Genomic DNA, 8,866 nt, shown 5'->3' on the forward strand with positions numbered 1-8,866 from the left:
TCAGAGGAGTTAACTTTAGACGAAACGTTCTTTGCTGGCCATTTGTATGCGAAAAGTAACCATAAGTACACGATAAAACCATTCGACCAGAGACTTCGTTCTCTTTGACGAAGTAACGAGATGGAAACAACTTCGTTCGGCTCGCGATATGCCGTATTTGTGCATTACGGGAATTGGCTGGTCGTTTTGCCGTCGGCAACCACGTTGTTGGTTCGCACATTGCCTATATGGAAAAGCCCCCAAAAGTATCACGGTGGTAGACGTGCTATGACCTTTGAGCAACCCCGAAGTGCCCGTTGTCGTCGCCGCCGCCGTCGCCGCTGCCGCAGAGAATTCATGTATTTTCTGGATAATAATTTCGTCGGATGCTACCCTCTTCTATTACCGGCCACAAATTACAACGGGCACACGGGCCGGCAGTAGTTTTGATATACGATCCATACTCCTCCGCGATCAAGCGCGATTTATATGGTGCAACAATAACGTTTACCCTTCGTACTAGAGTCTCCCCCCGTGTATTTCACCGACGACAGTTTTACTGTGGCGTAACGCAATGAGAGCGTAAACCTTTTCAACGCGCGCACTGTATATACGCGCATATAATCGCCATGGCTTTGCGCGGATTATTTGCACTCGCGGTCATATTACACCGCGCATTTATTATGCAAACGTATATAACGCGTATATCGCCGCGAACGTAATAAATTACCTTACGTCGACACACGTCGCGCGCGCGCGCGCGCGCAAAATTTTCCGCACGAGAAAACTCCGTCTTATTTTCGCGGTTCGTTCTTTATTTTCTTTCTTCTTCTTTCCCGGAGAGATTTTTTCTTCTAATTACGGAAAGTGAAAATTTTTTTGTTTCGCAAAATGAGGAAAATTTCGGGGAGAAACGATATCTGTAATTAAATTTTTAATTCAGTTATCTCGCGAAATGTCAGAGATAATACATTTCACTTGTGTGTGTGTGTCTCTCTCTCTCTCTCGTCTTCCCTCGACGTTTTAATGAATAAACATTCACGCTCTACCCGGTGTACATGTGAGAATAGAATTAATGATACAAGAATTCATTTCTGCTGACGTAGTCAGCCAGGACGGAATGAAGCGTTTCGCGCGGAGCGCCACACGAGTGACACACGAGGCGCGAATACGCCGGGTTTTGCAGATAGGTATCCATTTCGAGCTGTGTGCCGCGACACATTGTTCTAACGCATTTCGATATTAATCGTAATTGAAGCATTTAATGCCCGGTAGCGTCGATATTCCAATAATTCAGCCCCTTCCTGTCACGGGGCACAGGGAGTGTGAGGTGTAAGGGTTTCCCGTTCGATTCCCATGGGATCTGGTCCTTCTCGGTTCTGCGGCAATGCATCACTCTGTCCGCAGCCCCGTAACTCACCGCGCGCGACTCACGCTCGTCCACGCGCGTACACACACACACACACTACCCGGTCACGCATGGTCAATAAACACACGCGTACTCACACGCGCGTGTACGCGCACTGGACGTGTGTACACACGCGGCATAGCGATGGAAAGACGGGGTCGAACAGATATATGGCCCGAAGTGAACGACGTATCTAATCTAACCCTTCTGGACAAGATACTCCGTGATGGCCGAGGGGTTTGGCCGACCATTGCTTCTGGGCAACGAAGTGTAATCTAAAATTACAAGAATCCACCCCGCGCGCGCAGATCCTGCCATTTGTCACGCGCCGCGACAATTGTTATCGACAGCTTTGCCCCGCGAAAAATATATGTTTATCTTTCGCGAGAAAACGTATCGCGCATGTATACTGCGACACCATCCGACGTTAATCCGGGAATAATCAACTCGACGCACGTTTGTTCGCGCCACATCTCTCGAGTCAACTTGGAGCGAACTCCGACGCGGGAAGTTTCGACAACTGCGTTGTAAAAGATATGCTTTGAATGCATTTCGTTTTGGCTTTGTGAGGCAGAAAGAAGACTGTTGGTCAAGAAGACGTGAAACATTTTTACAGAAGTCAGAGGTTTACTCTTAATCAAGTGCCGGAGGACATAAGAACTTAGAGAAACTTCGCCGCAAGAAAAGTTTTCTTCTTTGTTGAAGAAGCCCGCGGGGGAAAACTGTCAAAAGTTTAAGTTTTCATTTTTTTTTTTTCGTCCGTCACATCTCTCGAGAAGTATCCCTCTGTTCTCGATAGCTCGAATATCTTTGCGGGAGCGAGAACCATTATAGATCTAACACAATTGCACCGCGGGTGATGATACGGAGAGAAAGTAGATAAACAAGCACGATGCGGACCTTCTTCGGCTAGATCCTTTTCCTCGTCTATTATACACCGGGAGCCTCGACGAAAGTGAAATGACAACTGCCAACTAGAGTAATGATCTGAAATGGGCGTGACCGGGTAAGATGCGATTGCTAGATAGCGCCCGCATCGTGGCATCTGCTACGTTCACGTTTTTTGTGTAACGACGAGCAATGCAGATTTCAGTATCGATAAAAATGGTATTGAAACCCAGTGCGTGTCGAGGTGTAAAAACGCGTGTGAAGCGCACCGTGCAGCGATTCGCAGTTGGCTCGGCGGAGCGGCATTCATGCGGATGCAGCGAGCGCGGTGCGAAAAAAACTTCATCGAGTAATACTTCTCACCCTCCCGTAGCGCGTCGTCGTCGTCGTCCGCGCGCTCGTCATGAATGGCCGACACTGACCTATCCAAGAAATTCTCTCGCCCAGTTGCCGCGCTCTTCCGCAAGACTTGCTATCTCCGCGAAACGATCGGACGCCGTCCGTGTGTTGTAAAAATTGCGTTATGGAGTAATGATCTACGTTAATAAGCGTGCACGTGTTTATGAAACATCCAGTGCGCGACATATGTCGCGTCTGCAAGGGGTCATGTATGCGAGGCACTTTGAATGTGTAAATGGCGGCCTCGCGCGCCTTTGCACAATGAAGGTGCTAAAAAAAAAGTATAAAAAAACTACTTCAAGCAGAAAGATATTTATTTTTAAGGTGTTGTTGTTGTACGGTATCGTAATATTTTTTTAAGAGAGAGAAGTATGTACATATAGAGAATATCGTGTGTTGACAAAAAAAAAAAAAAAAAAAAAACAATAATCTCCCAAAATCCATTACGCGCAACACATTACGTAGCCGTGTAACATGACACCTTGATGACTTCCATCTCCGACGTATTAACGCTCGAAACTTTGTTTCTCTCCCCTCGGGACGATTAACCGTGTCGACTATGAGAGCAAGACCAGCTCGGAGAACAACAGGCGATTCAATTCAATTTTTTTTTCGAGAGAGTATTATTCGCTCGCATAGCTGCTAACTTCCTGTAATTAATTATATCGACGAGACACAAGGGGATATCGCATCGTTCTCGATCGGAACGATCCGGCAATATGTCCGCGCGATTTTCGTAGCATGTTTAATAATAACGCATTCGCGCGCGCGCGCTACTCTCGCCGAGGACTCCACTCGAGTGCAGGCGCAGGAAGTGGTGCCGCATTAGTCACAGACCATTTTGCCACCAGGCGTGACGGGCGCGCGCGCTCTTTTATTTTCCAGCGTTAATTCGTGCCGCCCTTACGGCGTGTCATCCGCGCGCTCCGCTTTTTCCCGCGCGTTTTAAAATCCTAGCTCGATGCCCCGCGCGCAGAGGACTCGACCGGCCACGTGGCGATATAGGGGTGCATCATAATGCAACTCCTATGCCGTCGCTGACGACGAAACGTATAGTCGCGCCTCTCTCTCTATCTCCGTCCTCTTTTTCTTCACAACCCAGATACATACATAATTAATGCTGTCTATTAATAAGACTCGCTTAATGGCGCGTGAGTGGCCGATTTTTAATAATATGCTGATGGATGCGTAAAGATAATTGTAACGATAAATATTGATGAACATTCGATTACGAATATTATTTATGACGTACGACGCAATAACGAGGTGATACAAGCAATAATATAAAAAAAAAAAATTTGTTAGAATATCAAATAAGATGACGTACGTTATTGGTTGTTGAACTACTATTTCGTGCGCAGATGAGAACAATTTACCGCTGTGTGTATTTTACGAGATAATATTAAGTAGCCGAACGGATCATGTATGTCGGACAAGTCTAGATTGCTACAATGATTTATTTCAATTAAGCGTGCGACAAGACTGATAGGGATAATCGCATCTACTGAGCAGACTAGACTACGGTCGTGTGTAATGCCTCGTCCCTTCGTACGTTACAGATCTCGTTATACAATTGCTAAATATATGATCAATAAATTAATTTCTTTATAGCGTTCGCGTAATATCGTCTATTGAAATAATTGAAATAAAATGTGTGTGTGTGTGTGTGTGTGTGTGTCGGTCGATGTTGCAAAAGTATATATGCAGATGAATGAACAAATTGCGAAGATATGCTCGCGTGTCTGTGTAAGATATAGAACTTTTAAATCATATTTCCCACTAGAAAGTAATTCGATATATCGATTCTACGTATCGATATCTACAATATTTGATGGATCGAAACTGATAGCGCCACTCAGATAAATATGTTGTTTTAAACGTGTGAGACATTCGTGTCTGTCACTTGGTGCCGGTTATTACAACAGGCTACACACAAGCTGGAAAATCACGACAATTAAAAATATCGGTTCTCTTTTTTTCGAAATAATTTGCAGTGTTCGGTCAATAATTCGGTGTTCTGTGTGTGAGTTTGCGGATATATTATTTTTTTTATTAACTTATAAATGTATATACGTGCTTTTCAATATTGTTGCTTCGCCGTATTACAAATAGACTAAATCAAAATCAACTTTTAAATGTTGGATAACATTGACAGCTCTTAGTTTCTTTTTTTTTTTTTAAAACGTACTGAACATTGATGTGTGTGTGTGTGTGACTTTTTCTTTTTTTACATACAATAAACCGTGCGCACAAAGAAAGTTTAAACAATTATATCATAACTAGTGAGTGACACCGTTGAAATTTCAAATAATGTTTTGAAAGTAGAGGATCTCTGTAAACACACTGCGCAAATATATAAGTATCTTGTAATTGTTGTCTCTCTTACGATCTAACGTTTGAAGAAGTTCTAGTAAGGACAGAAACGTTCCGGTTATTCCATCGAATGTACAATATGTTTGTGCGCGTCAGAAAATTGTGATAAAAAAAATTAATGTACAAAATATATATGTGAATAATATTTTATTATTTTGCTCGCAAACATTGTCTGTATTTAACATATCTTAAGATAGAACTCGTTAATCCATTGTGTGATTGAAGATCACATATATTGTTTACACAATCGACGGCATCGTTCGAGTCCGTACATCTACATCAAACAAGCAACAACAAACGCTAACGAGGCTCCCGCTCAAATATTTACGAGAAAGGCAGCACAAAGGTAGCATCGCGCTATGAAAAACCGGAAAAAAAGGGGTGCGCCGTCGGGAGGGTCGCGGTATCGTCGCGATGATCAAAATGATCGAAAGGTAGCGAGCGAGCCGGCGAAGTCGGCTGACTCCGGGGCAAAGCAAGTAACGCGAGAGAGCACGGGGGTAAAACCGTAAAAGCAAAGTGAATCTCATTAGTCGTGCCCCGTTGCATGCCGGAGCGCGCGCGTGAGGAGGAAAAGCGGGGCGGGCGGGAGGGCCTCACTTTGATGTCAAACGAGGTGCCCCGGGGCCGCAGCCCCGTAGCACGCGCCGTTATTGTTATTACGAGCCGGAGCCGTTTCTAATTATCGAGGAGGAACCGGAAGTCGCAGCCTGCGACACCGCAGGGTGCCGGGCGACGAGAATGAGTTTAGTGCGCATCGCGGAACAACAGACGAACACCACGATCGTCACCTGTGTTTCACCGATAAGCACATTTGTCACGTGAAGCTATAATGGAGTTTTGGCTGTAACTAATTAAATGGACATTACGAGTTAAATGAATTTAAATTTCTATTGATACTCTCTCTCTCTCTCTCTTTCTATCTTTTAAAATAGTGTTCGTTACTCGAGAAAAGTTTATAGACTACGCGTACTTTCACCGATTACACTAAATTGCAAATTAACTTCAGAGAGAAAGTTCGCTTCGAGAATCTTAACTTATTCAAGAACGCGGAAGTTGCGAGTCATTTCTGTCAGCAAGTCGACGCTCATCTTCCATCCTAACGCGATTGCGACTTAATCGCACGTAGAACGACACGGAGTATAAATCCGTGAACACCCGGAGCGTATGTCACACTGATTGCACATCCGCTTCCGCCGGCGGTGCTACGGCTGTGCGCCATTATAAAATCGGCCCCACGAAAGAACGAAATATTTATTGCCGGCTTCCGTTCAATTAGGGGTTGACACGGGGCGAGAAGGGATCGACCTCCACCAGCTCCCGCTTGTCAATGCTTTCGAAATCTATGTTTCCACCCTCTTTTCTACTTCTCCTTCCTCCTCCCCTCCCCCCTTGTGTTTTCTACTCCGGAGGGGCGCCCGAATTTATACATTGTTCGCCCCGCTCTTCCGATTCAGGACGACACTCGCGAAACGGCTCGAGAGGCTTTTTTTCTTTCTCTCGCGATACGGGGGTGAACGGAGTGTCGAGTGTGTAGCAAGGGGTTTGTAAATAACCACGTTTACGGCGGTGGATGGTAACATAACGGGGATTGAAATTTATTTGTGAACGAGCGTGTGTTAGAGAAAAAAGCGTACCTAATATATATATGTATATACTATAAGTATGATTCTAATTATATAAATTATATATAAAAAACCATATAAAACATATTAAACAGATGACAGAAGTAAACACATGTAACATTAAATTTAAGAGTCAAGAAAATATTGCACAGATAGATTATTCATATAAACTACATCATCTTATATATTTGTTATTAATATACATTTTATTTTTCTGTTTTTATAATTAATTGCTTTAAACTCGGATAACTTTTAGTAAAATATTGTTAAATATTTATTATTATGACGCTAAAATAATAACAAAACTTTTAATTTAGATAGATGTCGAGTATGTTACTTAAATTCGAGCGTGTAAGCATCCGTGGTCCCATGGTGTAATGGTTAGCACTCTGGACTTTGAATCCAGCGATCCGAGTTCAAATCTCGGTGGGACCTGCAGATATTTTTTTTTACTTATTACTTCTTACGCGGTTAGATAATTTTGTAATATACATTGTGCGATATATTTATATTTATTTTTTTAATATATATGTGTGCAATTTTTTTTCAAATTGCATAATTCTCAAAATATTTCAATTCCCGATCGTACGCTGCTGATGTAGAACGTTCTGCAATTTTAAACGCGTAAATTGGCTATGCAACGTATCAAGACGTTAAACAGAATTGTGTTTGCGTTACACATGTAATCAACACGCCACTAATCACACATCCACATATCGCGTATCAAAACGAGCTGATTGCGAGAATACTGGCTAAGCTGTCTGCCGAAGTCGCTTAATCAACGATTACACAATCACGAATGCGTTTTTAACGCCAGCCGCTCGTTTATCGTCTATATATGCGTAATCGCCGGATGATTCGCGCGAGGCTCGTGTTATCGCTAGGCACTGTCGCCGAAAACGCGCCACGTTCGATTGCGCGCTGTCCATCAGGCTCTCTTATCTCCCTCGAATCACCGTCCGACGAATCCGTGACTTTTATTACCTGTCGTTTCGCGAGCGGATTTCGTGCGTTTTTCGCGCTGGCATCGAAGTTACGGCGCAACGAGCGATAATACTCGCTAATCGGAAAAACGTGCACGCGTATACAACGAGTCGATCTCGCTGGGTTAGGAGAAATACGATCTGCGCTGTCACACGGTTGACACGCGAAGTGATTACAGAGAGTCGATACGGTGAATTTCGATAATTTTCTATACGTACCATATATAGAGACAAAGTTCAATCGAGACACGAAGCCGCGATATAAGTATATAGAAGATTGTATTTTCTCTCGAAAAAAGCGCAATCAATCACAATTTTGTTCTGACACTCGATATCTTGAACATGACGTTCAATAATATATTTCTCGATTACATCGAGATTTTCATACGCGTTTTCAACGCGAGAAAAAACGTCATCAGATAATTTTGGTAGATAATTTTATATATATGAGAGACTCAAAGACATTGACTAAAATTATTTGCAAACATCGACATAAAATAGAAAAAAAAAATGATTACATGTAGAATATGAATATTACACATATGTATAATTACTTATTTCTAAAAATAAAGAAAAAAAACAACAACTGACTTTTTGCATACGCATATCACTTTTATATCTCTGAAATGATATACATCCACGAAATGATACACTCCACGCGACTATTCTTGTATTAATTGTACAGTGTCTTTTTTTTGCCAAGAAAGTGAACGCAGGCTAAAGGACGCACATTAAATATTCAGTAACAAAAAAAACAGCTTCCTTCTCTCAAAACGGATGCTATTTTTTTGTTCGCAGACTTAATGTTTTAATTTCTTTTTACTTTTTACGTTTTGTGTGTTATTACTTTTTCTTTTATGATTTATGTTTGTAAAGATATATAATGCCACGAAAATTATAACGTAATAATATAAAATTATAACATAATATAAAAAAATTAATTTTTACTTAATATCTTTTTATTATAACTTATTTCTACAACTAATTTATTTAAAATTACATATAAGCAATGAGACTACAGAATAATGATATATTTTTTGAAAATAATAATATAATTTAATTATTTCCTTGTAGGAATTGACGAACGGCCCAATATTGGGTCAATATCGGCAAACGAGGCTCGATATTGGTACGACAGTAGTAGCCAGTACTGGGCGAATATGCTTAATGATTAGATCGAGCCAACGCTGGCTCTTAAGCTCGGCACGATA

General features: G+C 42.0%; 1 non-coding gene across 1 annotated transcript; it reads left to right on the forward strand.

The window, feature by feature from the left end:
* The first annotated feature begins 7,035 nt into the window (after positions 1-7,035).
* Positions 7,036-7,107, forward strand: Trnaq-uug. Its single transcript has one exon. It is a non-coding gene; the product is annotated as a tRNA-Gln (tRNA).
* Positions 7,108-8,866: the final 1,759 nt, after the last annotated feature.

This window comes from Pseudomyrmex gracilis, unplaced genomic scaffold (assembly GCF_002006095.1).
Source record: "Pseudomyrmex gracilis isolate BER0280 unplaced genomic scaffold, ASM200609v1 scaffold_41, whole genome shotgun sequence".
NCBI lineage: Eukaryota > Metazoa > Arthropoda > Insecta > Hymenoptera > Formicidae > Pseudomyrmex > Pseudomyrmex gracilis.